Source organism: Rattus norvegicus, chromosome 4, assembly GCF_036323735.1.
Source record: "Rattus norvegicus strain BN/NHsdMcwi chromosome 4, GRCr8, whole genome shotgun sequence".
Classification (NCBI taxonomy): Eukaryota; Metazoa; Chordata; class Mammalia; order Rodentia; family Muridae; genus Rattus; species Rattus norvegicus.
This window is the reverse complement of record NC_086022.1, coordinates 141,771,270-141,796,361: the sequence shown is the minus strand read 5'-3', so window position 1 is coordinate 141,796,361 and position 25,092 is coordinate 141,771,270.

Here is a 25,092-nt window from a genome sequence, read left to right as displayed (position 1 = left end):
ACTGTTTCCCACAATCTGTCTTTCACCGTTTTCCTTTTTCTTGACACTAATCTCAAGGCTTCTTCTAATGTGGAAAGAGCTCCCAGAATGCCTATGCTTATGTTCTAACCTAATGTTAAACAAGCTTTCATTAGAGACTACTTTCCTAGTGATTTCAACAAAATCCTCTCAACTTAATCACCTTGGCTGTTATGGTTTATATGTCTATCTCTGAATCAGTGGCCATGGCCAAGCTGATTGAGTGCTAGTAAGCATCTAAATCAGCACACATTTGGGAACAGGAATTAGAACCAGCTATGATGAAAAGTCAGGTAGGAGGAATTCTCCAAAGAAAGCTAAGCTATTCTTCCCAAATATAGAAATGAAGGAATCTTTGCTGTTTTTCATAGTGTTACTAAACCCTTCTTTATCCATGAACTTTCCCATGGTGCCATGCAATTTGTACATTTAGCCAGCAGAAGATGTTTCTCAAATCTTTGAGTCTGACCACGATTATGTGACTTGCCCTAGCAAATGCAGTTCATCAGAGATGATACAAGTGGAGACTTAAGTGCTTAAATATGTCATGCTTAGCCTATTACATTGATTCAAAAGGAAGAAGAGACAGAGGGAGACCAAAGCTACTCAGTCACAGTACCTCCAGCAAGGCTATCTCATGGCAAAGTTTTCAGTTTGTTGTAAGATATCCGATTGGACACAGCCCAAATAACTTGATGCATTTACTATCTATGAAGGCAATTATAAGAATAATTATTTAAAACCCGTGTTGTTGGGGCTGGAGAGATGGCCTAGCAGTTATGAACACTTGCTATTCTTGCAGTAGACCAGGGTTTTGTCCCAACCTTCCACAAAGTGGTTTCAAACCATCATGCATTTTAGTCAGGGAAACAGGCTCTGTCAATCTCTTTTAACCACTGTGGTCATGTTGTATATGGGCATAGATGCAAGTAAATCACTCGTATATATTAAATAAATAGGTAAACAAATTAAATAAATAAACTAAAAAGTTAAAACTAGTGCTGTTGAGTGGTTTATTTAGCAGATATGATAGCTATCTGGTACTTCTTGACCAATAAGACTGATAATCATCTGATGAACACAAGTTCTGGTACACTAGTGGCTACTACATTGAATGAGTTAGTGAGCAGCCATTCCCTAGCCTTGCACTGTTTCCCAGTGTTCTATGATCTCTCTACAATTCAGTAAGTAAAGAATTTGTGCCTGAAATGACACGAATCTTCCAATGCCCTGCATCAGCTATCTAGAGGATTCTATAAAATGGTCACAGCCCATGCCCTACATTTGTTAACTTATCATTTAGAATCCATTATGAACCTGACCTATCTATCACGAAATGAGGCTGGTAGCTTTCAAAGGTAGTCTCTGTATTTTATTCATCTCCCACACTTCCTCTGGGCCTCATTCCATAAATACCAATGATGATGACTTGCAAGATGCAGTTAGGAATAATCACCAGAAAGGTTGGGGTCATTGGCTTCTGGACTTTAAGTGCCAGCTGAACTGACTCCCCTCAACCTCAACTCACTGAGTGTGAGAGTAGACAGTCCCTTCAGGACTTTGTGTCTCTTCTCCTTTTAAACAAAAGGTTACTTTTCTTTTCAACATCGTGTGTGTGTGTGTGTGTGTGTGTGTGTGTGTGTGTGTGTGTGTGTGTGTGTATGTAAGATAGAGAGGGGGAGGGAGAGGGGGAAGGAGAGAGAGAGTGAGAGGGAGAGGTGGAAGTCAGAGGACCACTTCAGGCATTGGTCCTCAGAAGTCATTCATTTTGTTTTTCAACACAGTACATCTTATTGGAATTCATTGGTTGGGGTAGGCCTGCTGGCTAGAGGGCCCCAAGTATACTCCTGTCTCTACTTCCTGGCACTGGATTGCAAGCACACACAATTATACCCAGATTTTCACCCATGGGCTTTAGGGATTGACTCCAGATCCTGAACTGAGCTATCTTCTCACTTCTTCTTGACTTCATTTCTCACTACACATAAACTCAGAATATCCCATCCAGGATCACCATCTTTCTTCTCATTCTCATTTTCTGACATATTAACTCCTATAACTTTTCTGTGTAATCAAGTATGCCTTATTCATTAATGCCCTCAAACCAGAAATAAATCATAAACGGTCCTGGACACCATAGTAGAACACTAAACAGAGCAATCAGACTCCTGTCTCCTTGAGTTTGAGAGGCTACTTAAACATGATTTTGACTTGTATTTCTTTCCTACTTTTCTGTGGAATCTTCTGCCAGGCAGCATCCCCTGGTAAGCTTTCCTCCACCAAGTGATATCTTCTTTTTCCTTTTAATGCCTTCATCGTGCTAAGAAAGGTCCTGTTGTGGACATGGCCTCACATTGACTCCTTAGGTTTATTTTCTGCTCTTTATAAACTGTGACAAGACTAGTTTCCTTTTTAGCTTTGAAAGCTACAATGGCAAAGATGATAGACACTTCACTTGTGAGTAGAAGTTCCTGTATGGAAGGGCAGGGCTTACTGTTCCACTTCCGTCCAGGTAGGTAGGTGCTGCCTCAGTGTCCATCCAGCTCTCTAGTTGGCTCCAACTTGGCAGAATGCTGAGAATTCTCTAATTCGCCATCGTATCTCCAGTGCCCTCATCTTTATCATCTACCATCGGGTGATAATAGGCCTCTCCTCACATGTCCATAAAAAGAAGAATCCATAGACACCTGGGGTAGTTGGCACTTACCTAGAGAGAAAACTTGGCTCCTTTATTAAACTTCTGGTATTTCCTTTTTCCATGCTTTATCTGTATATTAATTCAAGTTTGGCTAGGAAGTATTTGTCAGATTGCACTTATTCTCACTGAGTTCAACCTCAAAGCTCCTATTACTCACACTAATATCTCTATACCTCTGTTCAAATATGCAAAGTGAACTTGGTATTTCCTTACATCGGATTTTCTTGAGTTGTGGAAATGTTTATTAGGAGCAGAAACAGTAGCATCAAAGAAATTCAAGAGCCCTAAAAGGCCGCTGAGAATCTAGGATGTACCCCAGTGGACCATCGCTTCGATTTTACATCTCCTATGACAAAGTATTGCCCCACTCTACTGAACCAAAAACGCCATCATTTTTTGGCTCCTCCAACCACTGTGAAGTCTATTGAGCCAGAAATCCTATTTGACCTCCCTCTTACACTTTTTTCCTTCTGTCAGATTTTATTCAGGATAGATTGCAGAATTGGCTGAGAAGAGCATTTTAACCACAGAACAGTCTTACTCTTAAAATTTGAGATCGGATATGCAGGAAATGAATTTAGTATTTAACCTTATAAAGTATTTGAACACAAATGGTGAATTAGATATTGGGAAATGATCAAAGGGAATTGTAGCTAAATGATAGAAAAAGTCTCTAAATAGCTAGCCACACTGTGATTCATGAGCTTTAGGATGGATATTGAGCTCAAGTGGTCCTCAGTAGGAATATTTTCTGCTGCTTTGATTTTCACGAGGCTGTTCTTTGTATAGCAGCATGACACAGCACATCCTGGGAATGTGGCAAATGGCCTTCATCTGGATATGTTTGTCCTTGGCCTTAGTCCTTAAAAAAGTTTAAGTGTGCTCTGAACAACTCAGAACGCCTACCATTGATAAGAACTTTGGTAGAAGTTGCTTAGAGCAGAAGGAGTTAAAGCTGAAGTGAAAGCAAGGAACCCTTTCTGATTGCTCCCTTGGGATCCCCCCAGATCTCATTGGGGGTCAGAGAGTCCCCAACCACACCACAGCTTACCTCTGACACTGCAAAAGGGTGGTGCCTCATGGACCAAAGCCAAAATCTTGGTTAACATGTGAACATAATTATTTATCTTTCCCAATTCTTGCTGGGTCCATTTAGACCTTTTTACAATTTACAGTTTGGAGCATAAAAGATGGATGGAGCTGGGTTTCTGTTTGTAGTGGTTTTGTTTGCCTGCTTGCTTCATACTGCTTTTGGTTATTTATTTTTCCTTATCAAGTAAGTCTCAAGTCAAATTGGGAAGTAGAGTATTAATGATACTTAGCTTATAGCACTAAATTCTATACTTTATAGATTCTAAAGTGGTTCCACATTTTCTACATGAGGAAGCTATGCTACCTCTCTGTGGTTTGTAGAAGAGCTACTAAAACCCAAACCAAGCTATGATGACAGGGACCTACGGTCTTAGCACTTAGTAGGTGGAGGAAGTGGGGTGGGATCAAAAGATCAAGGTTATCCTCTGCTATACAGTAAGTTCAAGAGCAGTGTGAACTCTCTCTCTCTCTCTCTCTCTCTCTCTGTCTGACTGTCTGACTGTCTGTTTCTCTCTCTTTCTGCCTCTCTCTCTGCCTCTCTCTCTGTCTGTCTGTCTCTCCCTCTGCCTCTCCCTCTGTTTCTCTGTCTGTTTCTGTCTCTGTCTCTGTCTCTGTCTCTGTCTCTGTCTCTGTCTCTCTCTCTCTCTCTCGGTGTGTGTGTGTGTGTGTGTGTGTGTGTGTGTGTGTGTGTGTACTCTCAGGTGTGCACAAATGTTTCTATAAATAGAATTTGAGGGGTAAAGAAGTAATAGAGGCTACCGAACAAGGCAGGAAGTTTTGATGAGTGTAAGAACTGAGACATAACAGACCTTGTGCCTGGCCTTGAGCTTGGCTCTAGCTGTCCTGGGGAAATGCAGGGCTGGTTCTGCCCTGTCTTCTCATCAATTTCTTCCTCTGTAGAAGATTGTCTGGACCTTTGTTTTATGATTGGCTGAACAAACATACCAATGCATGAAGATCTGTGGGTAGTCATCTGGGCTGTGTTTTCTGTTGGGGAAGACATAAAAGGATGTCTGGTTCAACTGGTCAACCATAAGACTCTTGTAGAATAGTAGTTGGTGTCTATCTATTGAACCAACACAATTTTGGTGGAATATTGGCCAAGTGGACATATTTGTGTGGGGACTCTGATCTGACAGATGTCAGCTGAAGGCATCCCAGATGTGTTCTCTGGAGAGATGATATTGGCATGCTGTTCTAAGGAACCTGACCGGAAGTCAAGGTCAGCTTTTAGGCTTCAAATTGCTTTAGCTACCACTCTGGAAATACAAGTCTATCTTTGCTGCTGTACTGTCCATTTTTCCTCTTCCTGCTTTTTTTCCTCCTCTTCCTTCTTATTTTAATTATAGTTCATATGAACGAGTAGATGAATTTAATTTTTAAATATTAATATTCTGGGGTAGGGCTAAGTAAATGTTATTTACAAAATACCAGGGAGTAAAGGTTTCATAGTTTAGATCTACATTGGTCTGTGTTGCATGAAAAAAATTAATGTTTTGTTTTTTTAACTGTTTATTAATCGAAAAAGCTGTTGTTAGCTACTGCAGCTTGGGAAATGGATCCCAGGTCAGATTTGACAGTTTATTGACTTTGTATCTTTTGAATTCTTTGAGTATAGTAATTTCCATGAATTGTAGGACTATTAGGAAGTCCTGCAAACAAAGAAGGTTTGATTCTGAGAAGCTTGGTGCACATTTTGGCTAAAGCAATTTAAAGAGCCCAGTTTTGATTTGTTTTTCTTGTTGTTACCTTAGAAAACCTTTAATATGTTAATAAGAGCTTGAAAGTCCTCAGACAAATTGTTTCCAACTTTGGAAGCTTTCTCCTGAGGAATTAATCAACCGGTCTCAGGGTGTTTGGGGGCAGGGAAGGTAGAGACAGAAATTGAAAGTGATCCAAAATAAAATGACAACAAAGTCTGGGTTCCCAGGTCACCATTCTTGAAGCCACTCTGCTTTGTTTGGGAGATCTGTTCAATTAGACCCTTTTATAGCTCAAAGCTGGGAGAGAGGTACAATTAATATCCAGGGAAGAAAATAAAAAAAGAGTTAGGTGGGAAAGAAGAGGTGGGGGAAGTGTTTATGTCCCACCTGAAGGCATTTTCTGTAAATTCCTAAACACTTTAAATTGCTTTGTTACTAACCATTAGCCTGCACAGTAACCTGTAGTCAATTACTTGGCCATTTTGATTAAAAACAATCACCCAAAACTCTCTTTGCTGCTAAGTGGTAATTTCCCCAAAGGAAAATATTACCTTAAAAATGGCTTGGTTTCAAGCTTTGGAAGGTGAAAGAAGAAAACATCTCACCTTATTGTGAAAAATAAAGGTGGGAGCTGGGGAGCTGGGGAGCTGGGTTTTACATATGTGATACAAATGAGGCTGGGACTTGGCTTCTGCTCTCCAGTCATTTGCTATTAATGAGCAGTTCTGCAGAAGAGGCACCCGTGAGCCAGTGCATTTGTGTTTGACTCTGGCCACTGCTGCTTCTGCTGAAGCAGTTAATGGAAACTTCTTCGATTCCTCATTCACACTTCTCTAGAACGAAAAAGGTAAAACAAAATTTTGTTTTATTTTTTGCAAACCTTGTTCTGGTATCTATGCTATGTGTTCATAAAATATTTTGTCCAAAGTAGGTACTACACCACCACATGCTGAGAACCCCTACTCCAAAAACTTGACCTCTCCCAATGGTCATAGTCAAACACAGACACACTAAAGTATACATTTATTTTCAGGTTTTTAGGAGATCTCTCTCTCTCTCTCTCTCTCTCTCTCTCTCTCTCTCTCTCTCTCTGTGTGTGTGTGTGTGTGTGTGTGTGCGTACAAACACACTTGGGTGTCGTACCCAAGGTCTTACTATGTATATGCAAATATTCCAAAGTTAAGAAAAAAGTCTGAGTCTCTAAGCAAATATTTCTGTTCCCAAGCATTTTGCATGATGGATGATCAATTCGAAATATGAATGACAAATGTAACAAGGAGACAAAGGAAGTCTATAGGCATGCACTCCAGCCTTACTTTGGTTGCTGAGGAAGTTTATGATTTTCTCCTTCGTCAGCTTTTATATCCAGCTTACTCCCCTATAAAATACGTTTTCCCACTTTGGTGACTCTGTTTCAAATAGGACAAGAGAGAGTGGTCGTAGTGCAAAGAATTTTCTCCAGCTTTGTTTGTCTACTGTTTATTCAGAAATTGATAGTTTTCTCTAAGACCTTACTTAGTTTCTTATGCTTCCTTTTCATTAGCTGCAATTGGATCTAAAAACAAGACCTAGCTACAAGGGAGTGTGGAAAGCTATGTTTAAAAGGCATATTGCCTCCTCAACAAAACTGGGGGTAAGGAAATCAAAGCAGGAGGAGGAAGCAAGGAGTAGAGAGTGAATTGGATGACCAGGGAAAGACATCACCTGCCTCAGAGATACATAACTACCATTGCATGGTGGCTCTTTGGCACAAATTCATATTTGAAGGTAAGATAGGCTGACCTGGTTCTCCAACCTTTACCAATCCATAGGTTAAGAACTAAAATGGGTAGCTCTCAGTTGCTAAGAATTCTATTCCATACCAGACTCTCATTTAAGTACCTTATATTCATTACCTCATAGAGCCCAAAACAGCTTTGTAACCAGATACAAGAATTCTTATGCTCCTTTTGTGCATGAGGGACTTGGTGCAGTGAGGCTCTGTAATTACATCTAGGTGGTACGGCTACCAAAGGAGGCTCTCAAAGCGATTCAGAATCACGACTCAAGCTCAGCAATAGCATTTGAGATGTTTTCATAAAAAGAACGCATCTTATACTAATAGTCCAACGAATTTCAGTTCTATCTAGCATTTTGCTTCATTCCTCATTTGCTTGTTCCTCATTGTCAAATGTTAAAGGAAATTTTAAATTAGAAAACGTACTTTTTCCATATGCAAATGCGTTAACTTTATATGATAAGCAAAATATAAGTCAAAATCCATGAACTTGCATGCAGGAGTTAAAATTAAAACTTTTATAAGAAAATGTTCATGGTTTTGTGTTAGACAAAATGGCATAAATATGACATAAAAGACAAAATACATAAAGTAAATTAAAAAACAAAGTGAAATGTGTTTGTGCCAAAAGGGCATAAAGAAAAAAAGGGGTATGCTATTTATAATGCACAGTGAAGCAAGACTTTCCAAAAAAAGATAGTTGATGGACTACTTTTTACAGACTATGCAAAGATTTCTTCTGCTTTAATTAGATGAATAATCTAAGTACTCCTGTACACAGCATTCAGGGCAGGCAGTATATAGTCATGGCTGGTTTTTGTACTTGCCAACAACTCTGGCTAAAGTAGTAGTTATGGGGGGTGATTATTTGTCCATTTGTCACAAATCCTGTGTACAAATTTGTTTTGTGTAGTATCTGATAGGATGCTAAAGTCTACAGTCTAGAAACAAATTTAATATACTTTAGAAGAACTTTAAAAATTGAAAGGAATTATTAAGCTATTAAAATTTGATATTTCCTCAAGATAGCAGCTCCTTAGAAAATTGAGAATTGATTTACTTCAAGACCGAGCCCTACAACTGTCAGGCACATCAAAAAAAAAAAAAAAAAAAAAACCACAAGGACACTTGCTCAACTCTATTTATATTTGCTTTATTCATAATAGCTAGAAACTGGAAACAGTGTAAATGTCTCTCAAAGGAATAAATGGATAAAGAAAAAGTTATACATTTACATAATGCAATATTATTCAGCTGTTAAAAACAATGTCATGGTATTTGTAGACAAATGGAAGAAAAAAAATCCTGTGTAAGGAATACTGGGCCCAGAAAGGTAAACATTGTATATGTTCACTGATAAGTAGACATTAGCTATTAAGTAAAGGATAATCATTCTACAATACACAGACCCAATTATACATAGACTGCATGATATACAGAGCTCAAGGTGGGTGATGCATGGATCTTCCTGGAAAGGGAAAACAGACTACTTTTTCTGTAACCAGACAAGACTTCCAGTGGTGGAACTGGGACACCAACCAAGCCACAAAACCTTCAATCTTCAACCTGTTCTACCTTCAAAATCCAAGACAGAGCATTATGAGATCCAGCCATCAAAAAATGTATTTGTGTTATTCTTATGATGAAGATCATTATGAAACTCTTTTGTTTGGGTTACAAGGATGTAGCATGTTCTTTGCTGGCTTTTGCAGTTAAAAGACAATATTTTATAAGAAATTTATTCCACCACATGTTTTCTCCAGAACTCTAATTTGTCCAAAAAGATAAGCATACTTACTGTCTATGAAATTCCTACAACCTATCTAGATACTACCAAAGAAGATGTGTTCTTTTGTTTTTGTTTTTGTTTTTGTGTTTTTAATATTTTGAAATCGTGTCCTACTATGCAGTGCTGGCTGTCCATCTTTGTACTTTGGTGTGTAGTTCAGGCTGCCTGTAAATCCATAGCGACCCTTCTGTCTCTAGTTCTTAGTGCTGAGATTACAGGCTTGCAGAATCATACCTGGCTGACTTTTTATTCCTGGTTGCAGAGTTCTTGGCTACAAAGCTTGAGCCTTCACAAGTTGTCATAGCACTAGGAAGTTTGTCCTCTATTTTAACTGTCATTTAGAGATAAACTTAGGCACATTAAAAATTTAAAGGGCTTGTTTTAGCAGACAGCGGTTCATGCATCAGGAATCTTCAGCCTGCAAACTGTTCTGGGCTGGGCTGGAGGCACCAGGGGGAGAAGGATTTTCTAGAAAGAACATAAAAGCAAGGAAAACAAAATGTCTGGTTAGCCAAAAGTAGAATGGTATCCATGGTTGGATCATTCCAACAAGGAATTCCTAGTTAGAGGTTAGTTTGTGCTTTCTAATTCATTACATTATCATTTAGTTATGTTCATACACTTTGTTTAGTTGTGGACTTTCGTGGAGGAAGCCAGAGTTGATTCATTGTGATGTCAATTCTTTCAGTACCATGCTAGGACATCATATAGAGCTTGAGTAGAAAAAGACCATAGAAGATAAATAGTTAAACCCTTTCACTTTACAGAGTAGAGGAACCAATGCCCATGAATTTTATAGCTTACACCATTTAAACCCACACAGCCAGCTGACTTCTTCCAGATCAGCCATTCTCTGCTCTGAGAAACAAGGAATTTTAGAGCCAGAGAGATCTGTGAGACAGTGCTACTCAAACTCTCAACTAAGGACTTGTGAAATGATTTCACAAGAAGGCCCCAGAGCTTACATTTCCTTTGATAACACAATAGCAGTTAATGGTAAGACGTTATTGAGGAGCAAGTGGATAGTATTTTTATTTCGAGTGTAATTCATAAGTTCACTTGAACTCAACTTGGAGTATTATTTTATAGCCTTTTTGTTTTTGTTGTTTATATAATGTCTATACATTCTAAAAACATGATTATGATTACCTCATCTGATCATCTTAAATATAATCATGATGTCACAATTACAATTCTAGTGTCACACCTAAAGGTAGGGAGTGCTGTGAAGTGTCTTATTCAGCCCCATTAGTAAACCAAACAGAGGAGACATTGAAGCCTTGTTTTCTTCATCCCAGCCTTGGTTGTCCTTCCCCTTTGTTTCACGGCCTTTAAAAGTTCATGAAGTCCTTGTTCTACAGTTTTCCATTTCCAGTGAAGACAAAGTTTATCAAACTCTTTACTTCATGTAGAGTAGTTCAAGAAGAGTTAAAGGCCAGAAACACCTGTGGTGAATATCCTGTTACATTTTTCCAGATCCTGTTTTGTTGTTAGATGAGTTTTAAGGTTAAATCACTTTTCCTCCTCTCCAATGGCAAGGCATTCACTAAGTTGAAATGGCAGAACAAATGAATTAAGAGCAATGAATCTTTTTCGTAGGCATGCATTTTACAAAGGATTTACCAGAAGAATCCTATAAATAATGCACAAATGTTCCCTATGCATTTTAAATATGATTCAATAGACCAAAGTATTAGTTGCAATGCGACAAACTTTTCCAATAAATTCATTGCTTGATCTTTGTCAACTAAGTTTTGTGATCCCTTGAACATCCCTGATTTGTCACCTTTGAACACTAAGATTGACCTGTTCTCAAAATAAGCGATAAGGAACAGTTTCCAATGGGATAAAGGAAATGCTGAGTATTTCTTGAACTCAAACATGAAGGCAGTTAACTGGGGCTAAGCTGGAATTCCTGGACGACGGACTACCACTCACACTGATGTTTCATTCGTTCCCACACTCGTGTGTGCCCCAAGAGACGAGTCCTTGATTTAGGCAAAGTGTAAATTGTTTTGTGATCAAATGCTTTTGCAAAAAGCATTCACTGATTCGTTTATTTATTATCATAGGTTTGACAACACGAGCATCTCTACTAAAAGTACATTCAGTTTTTGCACAGGATGAAACATTTCTGACTTTTGAATATCTCCAAATGCAGACCTTTCCCTTTTTCTTAGAGCTTGGGGCTGGATAGTTGTGAGAAGAGGGATTGGTAAAGAACAGATGGCTTCCTCCAGCCATGCATATTCATGACCGCATTTATTTCATTGTGTTGTCCCCTGGGAAATCCTATGCTTCAGCTTTGATAAGTTTCTATGGCCGTCAAATCGAGCAGTCAGAAGGCCCTCTGTCAAAATCCATGTTGCTGTAAAATTTGAAGAAAAGTATGTGAAGGCCCCTGCTTCATACTTTTGTGTCCAGTTTTCATGGCTGAGACACCTGTTACTTTGAGATCCATGACAATGTCATTGAGCATAATGAATGTTAAGTGTGGGTAGCTGAGCTGACAGGTTCCATTAGTCAGATGGTGGCATGGTATGTTTGGAATATCACTGAGCAGCACTATTTGCTAATTTCATAGGGGATATGAGACTAAAACATGTCAGATCATCTCTGACAGCATATTCAAAGTCATCTTAGCTCTCTCTGTTACTAGAGATAGAACGAGTCATGGGCTACTTCGGAAAAAACATGTTCTTTATTAAATGCCCTGTTTGATAATTTCTCTGGAAACTCTTATATGCTTTATCAAATCTTTTTGATTGGACAGAGACTTTTAAAAAGGATTAACAGCATGCCTTTTCTCCCCCAACACCCTACTTTGATGCTGATTTAGATGCTGCCCTACCCAAGCATCCAAACAGAGTTTGGTTCAAATGCTGTTCTTATTGTCTCCATTGAAGTCAAAATTCCTTTGCCTCAAACTGCATCTGAATGAGACTTTTTTTTCACTGTTGCCTGGCTTTGAGGAATATTCATGTGCCAGATTTTTCCCCATAGACATATTAAGGCCATCTATTGTGCCGGCCATCATGGCACATATCTATAATCCCAGCACTTAGGGGACAGAGGAATAGACATCTCAAGTTCAAAGTCTGTCTATATTAATAAATAGTTAGACCCTCTCTCAAACAAGCCATTAATTTTACCATTCCTACCAATCAGGTGCTTTTACTTAAAGATTTGATGTGGGAGTTAAGGCATGTGTAAAATCTGCTCACTTTGGCTAAATAGGCCAGTCATTTTTTTTAAATCCTTCTGGTAATAATTATAATGGAGTTAGTTACTCAAATAGCAGTAATATAATGTAACATTTGTTAATCACACATTGAACATTTATATAATAGCCATGGTACTAAATGTTTTAGCGGCATCTTATTTCTCTGGCAGCATTAGTAGCTACATATTGCAGGTCTGAATATATCGAGTGTCTAATACACTGTGTTAGAGACAGTGAGACTCTTATAAACAGAACGTTACTTCATTCAGATCTTTTGGTCTTTGTAAAACAGTAAGAATAATGAGAGACAGGAGGGCTCTGTGGAGTGTGTGCCTGCATGGACTTGGAAGGGCAAGTCATGTTCAGACAGGGGATCTTCACCATCCAAACCAGGAGATGAAAGCATCAGCCTCTTTTCAGAGAGGAGAATAAAGTGGACAACAGCAGCAAGCTACAGGGAGAGGGAGGAAGAAGCGGAAAGCAGCTGAGCTGTCTTTGATAATTTCACACTTCCGCTAGCATTTCCCTGGGGCTCCAACAGCAGTGGCTGCCCAGGTATTGCTCGATTCTCATGTGACCTTCATTTGGCTCAAGATTGCTTCCGTGGACCTCCATTATTTGCCACTCAAGCTAAGATTCAAACCCTTGTCTTCAGAACCCCAACCAAATCCTAAGCTTGTTCCCTGTCATCCAGTGTGTATTGCCTATCCACAGTAGAAGTCAAAGAGCCCATGGAGCAAGGCCACTGAGCAGGCAAAACATTTTAAATCCATAAAGTGAAAATATACAGAAAAAGAAATTATGTAAGGAAGGAGCTGTATAGAAAATAACTTTGGTAGAATCTTAAAAATCCTTGGGAAAATGAAAGTACTATTGAGCAATTTCATTGCAAAAAACACTCAAGATATTATGAATATGTACAGTAAAAAAGTAAAGTCATTCCCTCTTGCTCTTCCTGAACCCAGTCCTCAGGGATACCCAGTATGCGTTTCTAGAAATCTTCTGTGTGTGAACTGGATATATGTACACAATGAGATTGTATTACAAACTTCCATTTTATTGGCATGTACCTCTTTGTATGGCATAGATACTATGCCACTTGAATGCACATAGATTTTTTTTCCTTCCAACAAAGGCTATATGGAAGGGGTGATGGAGCTCTTTTGATAGACATTCAATTGTCTACAGCTTTCTGCTTTTACACATCAGATTTCAAAAGGGAGAAACAATTCTCTTTAAAAGTGCTTTATTTGCTCCTAGTAAGACAAATTTCAGAAGCATTACTATCAATGAAGAATGTGTTCTCCTTAATCCTTCAGGGTCCGTTAAGTATGATGGATATTTAAAATACAAGTATCACGGTAGCTGGTTAGTGTGATTTTATGATCCCACAGTGCTAAAGCCATTAGAATTTTTGTAAATTTGGGTGCAATTTAGAATGGAGAGGCTAAGCGATAGTCATCACTTTTGTCTAAAACAGATGTAAAAATACAAAAAAAATCTGAGTGTCATAGGGGATTTGAGTTTACTTGCTGGGGTTGGGGATTTAGCTCAGTGGTAGAGCTCTTGCCTAGCAAGTACAAGGCCCTGGGTTTGGTCCCCAGATCTGAAAAAAAAGAAAAAAAGAAAAAAAAGAGTTTACTTGCTGAATAATTCATCTTTGAAGTACTTTGAAGATCAACTAATAAGCAAGTATTTATTTATTGATCAGTATGAATGCCCAGCACAGAATCAGGCAACGATCTAAGATATTGTGGCTATGCTTTAAGGTTTGCCCCATGTTCTGCGACCCTGCTGAGCAGGCAGAAATACATGCACCTGACTCAGGATTTTAGATGACGGGATTTTGCATTTATAGTTTCAGGAACAGATAGAGATATAAAGAGTACACAAAGGGCAAAGCAATTCTCCATGGGCATATTTAGAAAAAATCTGGTAATGCATTATAAAATACTGAAACTTTTTTCTGAGATTGCCAGATTTATTTACTTAAAAGCTTTGCATTTTGTTGACATTTCTCACCTTCCATGGCCATGATGAATAAAGAAATCTTGAAAAATTTTGAAGCAATATGATAGCCAAATCAAATCTTCTATATCAAAAGTCATTTAAAGGAAATTCCATTGTCAATACTTTGTGTCAAGACTAAATCTATCACCAAATACTCCAATATTATAAAAAAAAGAAGCAGAGAATACAGTATTTTTACTTTTGAAATGGAAAAAAGAGCTGAATCTGATGTTCTAGGCCAGCCAATTGGAGGCTGAGGCTGGAGGTTCATGATTTAAAGACTGCCTAGACTAGAGAATGAGTTCAAGTCTCCCTAGACCATGTGGTCAGACAGTGCACGAATATATGAAAATAAGGTATGTACTTCAGGCTTCCTGGTTGCTGCTGCTGCGGAGAGCTCGTAGGCAGCACCCCACGAGCAAACTTGAGCCTCGGGACCACAGGTAAGACCAACTTTTCTGCTGCAAGCGACCTGCCTGGTGAACTCAGGACACACAGAGGCAAAATTCCTCTAGGACCAGGCACTTCCTGTGTTTACCGGAAGTCCCAAACCTGCGGATCCCTACCCGCAGCAGCTCTCTGCTCCCAAACCCTGTGGGAGAGAGACCTCACCACTTGGTCAGGTGGGCACTCCTGAGGCTGCAGAGTAGAAGAGACCACCAACACTGCCCACCCCTGCTCACATCCCTGGCCCAAGAGGAAAATGTATACGGCCTCTGGGTTCCCGTAGAGGAGGGACCAGGAGCAGCAGGTCTGCTGCATCTGATACACCACCAGAACCTGAAGGGACCGACCAGATAAACAATTCTCTGCAACCAAATCCCGTGGGAGGGAGAGCTAAACCTTCAGAGAGGCAGACACGCCTGGGAAACCAGAAGAGACTGAACTCTGCACACATCTCTGACGCCAGAGGAAAACACCAAACGCCATCTGGAACCCTGGTGCACGGAAGCTCCTGGAAAGGGCACCTCAGATCTTCCTGGTTGTTGCCGCCTTGGAGATCTCATAGGCAGCACCCCGCAAGCAAACTTGAGCCTCGGAACCACAGGTAAGACCAACTTTTCTGCTGCAAGTGACCTGCCTGGTGAACTCAAGTCACAGGCCCACAGGAACAGCTGAAGACCTGTAGATAGGAAAAACTACACGCCCAAAAGCAGAACACTCTGTCCCCATGACTGGCTGAAAGAAAACAGGAAAACAAGTCTACAGCACTCCTGACACACAGGCTTATAGGACAGTCTAGCCACTGTCAGAAATAGCAGAACAAAGTAACACTAGAGATAATCTGACGGCAAGAGGCAAGCGCAGGAACCCAAGCAACAGAAACCAAGACTACATGGCATCATCAGAGCCCAATTCTCCCACCAAAGCAAACACGGAATATCCAAACACACCAGAAAAGCAAGATCTAGTTTCAAAATCGTAATTGATCATGATGCTGGAGGACTTCAAGAAAGACATGAAGAACTCCCTTAGAGAACAAGTAGAAGCCTACAGAGAGGATCACAAAAATCTCTGAAAGAATTCCAGGAAATCATAAATAAACAAGTAGAAGCCCATAGAGAGGAGTCACAAAAATCCCTAAAAGAATTCCAGGAAATCATAAATAAACAAGTAGAAGCCCATAGAGAGGAGTCACAAAAATCCCTGAAAGAATTCCAGGAAAACACAATCAAACAGTTGAAGGAATTAAAAATGGAAAGAGAAGCAATCAAGAAAGAACACATGGAAACAACCCTGGATATAGAAAACCAAAAGAAGAGACAAGGAGCTGTAGATACAAGCTTCACCAACAGAATACAAGAGATGGAAGAGAGAATCTCAGGAGCAGAAGATTCCATAGAAATTATTGACTCAACTGTCAAAGATAATGTAAAGCAGAAAAAGCTACTGGTCCAAAACATACAGGAAATCCAGGACTCAATGAGAAGATCAAACCTAAGGATAATAGGTATAGAAGAGAGTGAAGACTCCCAGCTCAAAGGACCAGTAAATATCTTCAACAAAATCATAGAAGAAAACTTCCCTAACCTAAAAAAAGAGATACCCATAGGCATACAAGAAGCCTACAGAACTCCAAATAGATTGGACCAGAAAAGAAACACCTCCCGTCACATAATTGTCAAAACACCAAACACACAAAATAAAGAAAGAATATTAAAAGCAGTAAGGGAAAAAGGTCAAGTAACATATAAAGGCAGACCTATCAGAATCACACCAGGCTTTTCGCCAGAAACTATGAAGGCCAGAAGATCCTGGACTGATGTCATACAGACCCTAAGAGAACACAAATGCCAGCCCAGGTTACTGTATCCTGCAAAACTCTCACTTAACATAGATGGAGAAACCAAGATATTCCATGACAAAACCAAATTTACACAATATCTTTCTCCAAATCCAGCACTACAAAGGATAATAAATGGTAAACCACAACATAAGGAGGCAAGCTATACCCCAGAAGAAGCAAGAAACTAATCGTCTTGGCAACAAAACAAAGAGAAGAGAAGCACACAAACATAACCTCATATCCGAATATGAATATAACAGGAAGCAATAATCACTATTCCTTAATATCTCTCAACATCAATGGCCTCAACTCCCCAATAAAAAGACATAGATTAACAAACTGGATAAGCAACGAGGACTCTGCATTCTGCTGCCTACAGGAAACACACCTCAGAGACAAAGACAGACACTACCAAGCAAATGGTCTGAAGAAGCAAGCTGGAATAGCCATTCTAATATCAAATAAAATCAATTTTCAACTAAAATTCATCAAAAAAGATAAGGAAGGACACTTCATATTCATCAAAGGAAAAATCCATCAAGATGAATTCTCAATCCTAAATATCTATGCCACAAGTACAAGGGCACCTACATACGTAAAAGAAACCTCACTAAAGCTCAAAACACACATTGCACCTCACACAATAATAGTAGGAGATTTCAATACCCCACTCTCATCAATGGACAGATCATGGAAACAGAAATTAAACAGAGACATAGACAGACTAAGAGAAGTCATGAGCCAAATGGACTTAACATATATTTATAGAACATTCTATCCTAAAGCAAAAGGATATACCTTCTTCTCAGCTCCTCATGGTACTTTCTCCAAAATTGACCATATAATTGGTCAAAAAACGGGCCTCAACAGGTACAGAAAGATAGAAATAATCCCATGCGTGCTATCGGACCACCACGGCCTAAAACTGGTCTTCAATAACAATAAGGGAAGAATACCCACATATACGTGGAAATTGAACAATGCTCTACTCAATGATAACCTGGTCAAGGAAGAAATAAAAAAAGAAATTAAAGACTTTTTAGAATTTAATGAAAGTGAAGGTACAACATACCCAAACTTATGGGACACAATGAAAGCTGTGCTAAGAGGAAAACTCATAGCGCTGACTGCCTGCAGAAAGAAACAGGAAAGAGCATATGTCAGCAGCTTGACAGCACACCTAAAAGCTCTAGAACAAAAAGAAGCAATACACCCAGGAGGAGTAGAAGGCAGGAAATAATCAAACTCAGAGGTGAAATCAACCTAGTAGAAACAAAAAGGACCATAGAAAGAGTCAACAGAACCAATAGTTGGTTCTTTGAGAAAATCAACAAGATAGATAAACCCTTAACCAGACTAACAAGAGATCAGAGAGAGTGTGTCCAAATTAACAAAATCAGAAATGAAAAGGGAGACATAACTACAGATTCAGAGGAAATTCAAAACATCATCAGATCTTACTATAAATGCCTATATTCAACAAAACTTGAAAATCTGCAGGAAATGGACAATTTCCTAGACAGATTCCAGGTACCGAAGTTAAATCAGGAACAGATAAACCAGTTAAACAACCCCATAACTCCTAAGGAAATAGAAGCAGTCATTAAAGGTCTCCCAACCAAAAAGAGCCCAGGTCCAGAAGGGTTTAGTGCAGAATTCTATCAGACCTTCATAGAAGACATCATACCAATATTATCCAAATTATTCCACAAAATTGAAACAGATGGAGCACTACCGAATTCCTTGTATGAATCCAGAAATACTCTTATACATAAACCACACAAAGACCCAACAAAGAAAGAGAACTTCAGACCAATTTCCCTTATGAATATCGACGCAAAAATACTCAATAAAATTCTGGCAAACCGAATCCAAGAGCACATCAAAACAATCATCCACCATGATCAACTAGGCTTCATCCCAGGCATGCAGGGATGATTTAATATACAGAAAACCATCAATGTGATCCATTATATAAACAAACTGAAAGAACAAAACCACATGATCTTTTCATTAGATGCTGAGAAAGCATTTGACAAAATTCAACACCTCTTCATGATAAAAGTCCTGGAAAGAATAGGAATTCAAGGCCCATACCTAAACATAGTAAAAGCCATATACAGCAAACCAGTTGCTAACATTAAACTAAATGGAGAGAAACTTGAAGCAATCCCACTAAAATCAGGGACTAGACAAGGCTGCCCACTCTCTCCCTACTTATTCAATATAGTTCTTGAAGTTCTAGCCAGAGCAATCAGACAACAAAAGGAGGTCAAGGGGATACAGTTCAGAAAAGAAGTCAAAATATCACTAGTTGCAGATGATATGATAGTATATTTAAGTGATCCCAAAAGTTCCACCAGAGAACTACTAAAGCTGATAAACAACTTCAGCAAAGTGGCTAGGTATAAAATTAACTCAAATAAATCAGTAGCCTTCCTCTACACAAAAGAGAAACAAGCCGAGAAAGAAATTAGGGAAACGACACCCTTCATAATAGACTCAAATAATATAAAGTACCTCGGTGTGACTTTAACCAAGCAAGTAAAAGATTTGTTCAATAAGAACTTCAAGCTTCTGAAAAAAGAAATTGAAGAAGACCTAAGAAGATGGAAAGATCTCCCATGCTCATGGATTGGCAGGATTAATATAGTAAAAATGGCCATTCTACCAAAAGCGATCTACAGATTCAATGCAATCCCCATCAAAATACCAATCCAATTCTTCAAAGAGTTAGACAGAACAATTTGCAAATTCATCTGGAATAACAAAAAACCCAGGATAGCTAAAACTATCCTCAACAATAAAAGGACTTCAGGGGGAATTACTATCCCTGAACTCAAGCAGTATTACAGAGCAACAGTGATAAAAACTGCATGGTATTGGTACAGAGACAGACAGATAGACCAATGGAACAGAATTGAAGACCCAGAAATGAACCCACACACCTATGGGCACTTGATTTTTGACAAAGCATCCAAAACCATCAAATGGAAAAAAGAAAGCATTTTCAACAAATGGTGTTGGTTCAACTGGAGGTCAACATGTAGAAGAATGCAGATCGATCCATGCTTATCACCCTGTACAAACTTAAGTCCAAGTGGATCAAGGACCTCCACATCAAACCAGATACACTCAAACTAATAGAAGAAAAACTAGGGCAGCATCTCAAACACATGGGCACTGGAAAAAATTTCTTGAACAAAACACCAATGGCTTATACTCTAAGATCAAGAATCGACAAATGGGATCTCATAAACCTGCAAAGCTTCTGTAAGGCAAAGGACACTGTGGTTAGGACAAAACGGCAACCAACAGATTGGGAAAAGATCTTTACCAATCCTACAACAGATAGAGGCCTTATATCCAAAATATACAAAGATCTCAAGAAGTTAGACCGCAGGGAGACAAATAACCCTATTAAAAAATGGGGTGCAGAGCTAAACAAAGAATTCACAGCTGAGGAATGCCGAATGGCTGAGAAACACCTAAAGAAATGTTCAACATCTTTAGTCATAAGGGAAATGCAAATCAAAACAACCCTGAGATTTCACCTCACACCAGTGAGAATGGCTAAGATCAAAAATTCAGGTGACAGTAGATGCTGGCAAGGATGTGGAGAAAGTGGAACACTCCTCCATTGTTGGTGGGATTGCAGACTGGTACAACCATTCTGGAAATCAGTCTGGAGGTTCCTCAGAAAATTGGACATTGAACTGCCGGAGTATCCAGCTATACCTCTCTTGGTCATATACCCAAGAGATGCCCCAACATATAAAAAAGACGTGCTCCACTATGTGCATCGCAGCCTTATTTATAATAGCCAGCAACTGGAAAGAACCCAGATGCCCTTCAACAGAGGAATGGATACAGAAAATGTGGTACATCTACACAATGGAATATTACTCAGCTATCAAAAACAATGACTTTATGAAATTCGTAGGCAAATGGTTGGAACTGGAAAATATCATCCTGAGTGAGGTAACCCAATCACAGAAAAACACACATGATAACACACACATTGATAAGTGGCTATTAGCCCAAATGCTTGAATAACCCTAGGTGCCTAGAACAAATGAAACTCAAGACAGATGATCAAAATATGAATGCTTCACTCCTTCTTTAAAAGGGTCACCCTTGGCAGGGAATAGAGAGGCAAAGATTAAAACAGACACAGAAGGAACACCCATTCAGAGCCTGCCCCACATGTGGCCCATACATATACAGCCATCCAATTAGACAAGATGGATGAAGCAAAGAAGTGCAGGCTGACAGGAGCCGGATGTAGATTGCTCCTGAGAGACACAGCCAGAATACAGCAAATACAGAGGTGAATGCCAGCAGCAAACCACTGAACTGAGAATAGGACCCCCGTTGAAGGAATCAGAGAAAGAACTGGAAGAGCTTGAAGGGGCTCGAGGCCCCATATGTACAACAATGCCAAGCAACCAGAGCTTCCAGGGACTAAGGCACTACCTAAAGACTATACATGGACTGACCCTGGACTCTGACCTCATAGGTAGCAATGAATATCCTAGTAAGAGCACCAGTGGAAGGGGAAGCCCTGGGTCCTGCTAAGACTGAACCCCCAGTGAACTAGATTGTTGGGGGGAGGGCGGCAATGGGGGGAGGATGGGGAGGGGAACACTCATAAAGGAGGGGAGGGGGAGGGGTTAGGGGGATGTTTGCCTGGAAACTGGGAAAGGGAATAACACTCGAAATGTAAATAAGAAATACTCAAGTTAATAAAAAAAAAAAAGAAAGAAATGTACTTCAGCTTGCTCAGCATGAACAAGCTTAGATTTTCCCCAGTATAAGAAAAAAGTGCAACAAAGTGCCCTTAAAAGCACATCATGACTACACTTTCAGCAATGCCTTCTAAAAGTTCAATATTTGAAACAGATGTATATTATTCCTAAGAAAGGTTTTCTGTCCCCGAATGTCTAAATGAAGTTTGTTGTTACTTCCTGATGGATCCATCAGATTGGGTATTTTATTGCATGTGTGCACCTGTGCCTCTGTGTGCTCAAGTACATATGTGTTTATCTGTGTGTATGCATGTATGTTCAGGTGTGCGTGCAATGGCCTGTGTGTGGAGATGGGAAGATAACTCAAAAAAGTTGGTTTCACCCTCTGTAGGATCTGTGCATCAAATTTAGGGTTCTGATCTGAGCACAAGCACCTCTATCCACTGAGCCATCTCTCCTGACTAGGACCAGAATGTTCCTTGTAACAGCTATGACTGGCTAACACCATGATAAAAGCTTCAGGTAGGCTGAAAATTTCTCTCACAGGTCTTGCGTGAAGTGTTTAACAGGTATGGGTTCCATAGCTGCTAAGTTCAAGCCAGGGCTGTATGCTGGGACTAATTCCAAAACCTGAGTTCTCTATAGCACAGCACTGGACTTATTTTGATGGCATCTTCTAGATGTTTGCACTACCTCAGCTCAACCAAAACATTACTTCCTGAATATTTTTCCTAAATCAATAAATTTTCCATCGTTTATTTCTCCTAAGCACTTCAATCCACAAAACATTTTTCCTCCAAACAGAAGTCAGACAGATAACTACTAAAAAACCTACATCCTACTCGTTTATTTAATTATATTAAAAATGGCATAAATGCCACACATTTTACCATGTAATACTATTCTCAGGTTTTTCTTTATTGTACCTTTTTTTTTTCTTGAATGTACATTCATTAGTTATTTCTACGTTTGGGGTCCAGGATGTGTAACAAGAAGATTTACATTTTATTCACCATTGGCACAAATTAGTGTGTGGAAGGAGACACTGAGGCAATAGGGGCAACTCCTATGGAGATGGGATATAGCAGGAACTGTGCTTTTAGAGACAGTCCTAACAAATATAATTTGACAACTAAAAGTGTCAGTTGTGTGAAGGCATCAGTGTAGGGAGCTTGTGACATGCCGCGCCTCAAAGATGGTGCTGGTTTCCGCCTTCCACCCTCCCAAAGGTGAGCACTCCTTGTGATAAACAAGTCCTTATTTGGCTATTCCTGCTTGGCTTGCTAAGTTCCGCATAGTGACAACCTATCTGCGTGACCCACGTGGTACGTTGGGGTTGGTTGGCCTTGGGTACTTAAACTGATGTAGGGCGTTCCCCGGGATAGTAATAGTAGTAGTAGTAGTGGTAGTAGTAATAGTAGTAGTAGTAGTAGTAGTAGTAGTAGTAGTAGTAGTAGTAGTAGTAGAAGATTGTATCAAGGTTCCTGAATAAACTCTTGAAGAAGATCTCTGGTCGTGTCTTCCTTGCTGGTCGAGGTTGGTCGCGACACATCAGAAGTCGCTGTTGGCAGTAAAGTCTTGCTATCATGGTCTTTTCTCACTTGACTACTCTCATTTGTAAAAGGGTGACTTTCTGCCTTCCTGTCTTTCATTAGCACATGATTACACTGTATTAAATGATAGGATGCACCATGTTCCTTCATGATGTCATGTAATTCATGCACATTCAACCCCTCCCCAACTGGCTTTTTTTTTATCCCCTCTCCCTTCCCCAGTAACCTTCCCTTCTACTTCCCTGTCTTTGCATATATTTTAATCTAAGTTTTATAAATGGAAGGAAAAGTGATACTCAACTTTTTTGGGGTCCCACTTATTTTGGATAACATGATAACACTCAGTTTTCTTTTTTTCTTATGATGGTATACTGCAATACTGTGTGCGTGTGTGTGTGTGTGTGTGTGTGTTCTTTTTCCTTTCCTCTGTCAATGATCTCTACATAGTCCTTTGGCATGAATATTGCCCATAGTGGGGCAATAAATATGTACACCGATATCTCTGTGGTATACTGGCTTAGACTCACTTAAGTGACCAGCTAAGAACCTTCTAGCTGACTCATATGACATCTCTATTTTTAATTTTGAGAAACTGCTAAGATCCCTCATAGCTGCATGAATACACATTCTCATCAACAATATACCAGGATAATCACTTCCTGGAAACCATTTGTTTCTTTTCTTAATGGTAGTCATTCTGAATGGGGTGATAAAGAATCTGGGTGAGTTTTGATTCACTTTCCCCTAATAGCTAAGAATATTAGCTATTATTTCATGCATCTGTTGTCTATTTTTGCTTGTTTTGAGCCTCTCTCTTCAACTCGTTGGCCCATTTATTGACATGATTGTTTTGGGCTGCTTAATTTATTAATCACCTATCAAATGTATAGTTGCCAAAGATTTGTCTCCTGCTTTGTAGACTGACTCTTTCCTCTGCTGGTTATTTCCATTAGGGGATAATGGTTTCTTTTTTCTTTTCTTTTCCTTTTTTTTTAAGGAAATGAGGCTTATCTATTATGATTTGTACTAATCGGTGAAGTTTGCAATTTAAATTCATTTAGTCATTCAATTATCATTATCACAGTTACTCACACTATGGAAAGTCAGTGGCATGTGTTGTTCCAAATGCTTTTTAAGAGTTTCCATGCTGAGTAATGAAGGGGTCAAGCTTAAGTTACAGGGTGATGCCTCCTCATCAGCGGAAGCTATGGTTGTGCACAGCTATTTGTCTTCCTGTAATCAAAGTTATTTTTTTCCCTTTGGAAAACTCACCTAGAAACATTATTCAAGAAACCTATAATAAAGTATAAAGCTTTTCTTTCCGAAAATTAATCTTCAACACCATGGAACAGACAAAATGAAAATGAATTAAAGAGGAATCAGAAAAACATTTTTATAGGATATTGGACTTTTCCCAACTAGGACAAAGTCTTCATTGCTTATTCCAAACAAGAAAGCTCATTAATTTATATAATGCAGGTCAAACATGAAACATTAACTTCCCTTAGTTTCTATAACTCCAGAAAAAGGCAAAAAAAAAAAAACCCTTCATTAATTGTCCCAACGTTCTGCATGCAGATAAGCTTTATTAAATGTATTTTCTCAGCAACATAGAAATCCACGTATAATGTTAAAATGGCTCATGTGCGTTCTCAAAATTTTCTGTGCCTCTGGCAACATCCTGCAAGCAGATAAGTACTACCAGGTTCATTTTCTCAGTAACTTGGAAATGGAACTAAAATACAATATTGCTTTTCTGTGTTTTCAAATTTTGCTCGTTGCCTCTAGCTGAAGCAGGTGAGGAGCATTGATTTTCACGACCTGTGTCTTTGTAGATCAGAGCCTCCAGGTGTGGTGATCATTAGCACTAGATCTTCAAGAGAATGTGGAGCATTGTGCTCAGTGTGCTCGGTTTTGTGCTTTGGAGAAAGTCCAGAGAGAACTGGGCTCTTTCCCAAAATGACTGCATCATAGCCATAGGTGCAGATAGGAACTCTGTGATATTCCTTACACTGTGGCCCTTTGCCTCAGAGGAATTGTGACTGGAAAGTTCTTGGGATACAGGATCTGAGGGTGGGAACCTCTTCCTGATGTGCTTTGATGCCAAGGCAAGGGCTCTGCTCCTTATTGTGTGAGGACACATTCTCTTTAAGAGATAGGACACCAGGAGAGCCTTCTAGTTGACTTTGAAAAC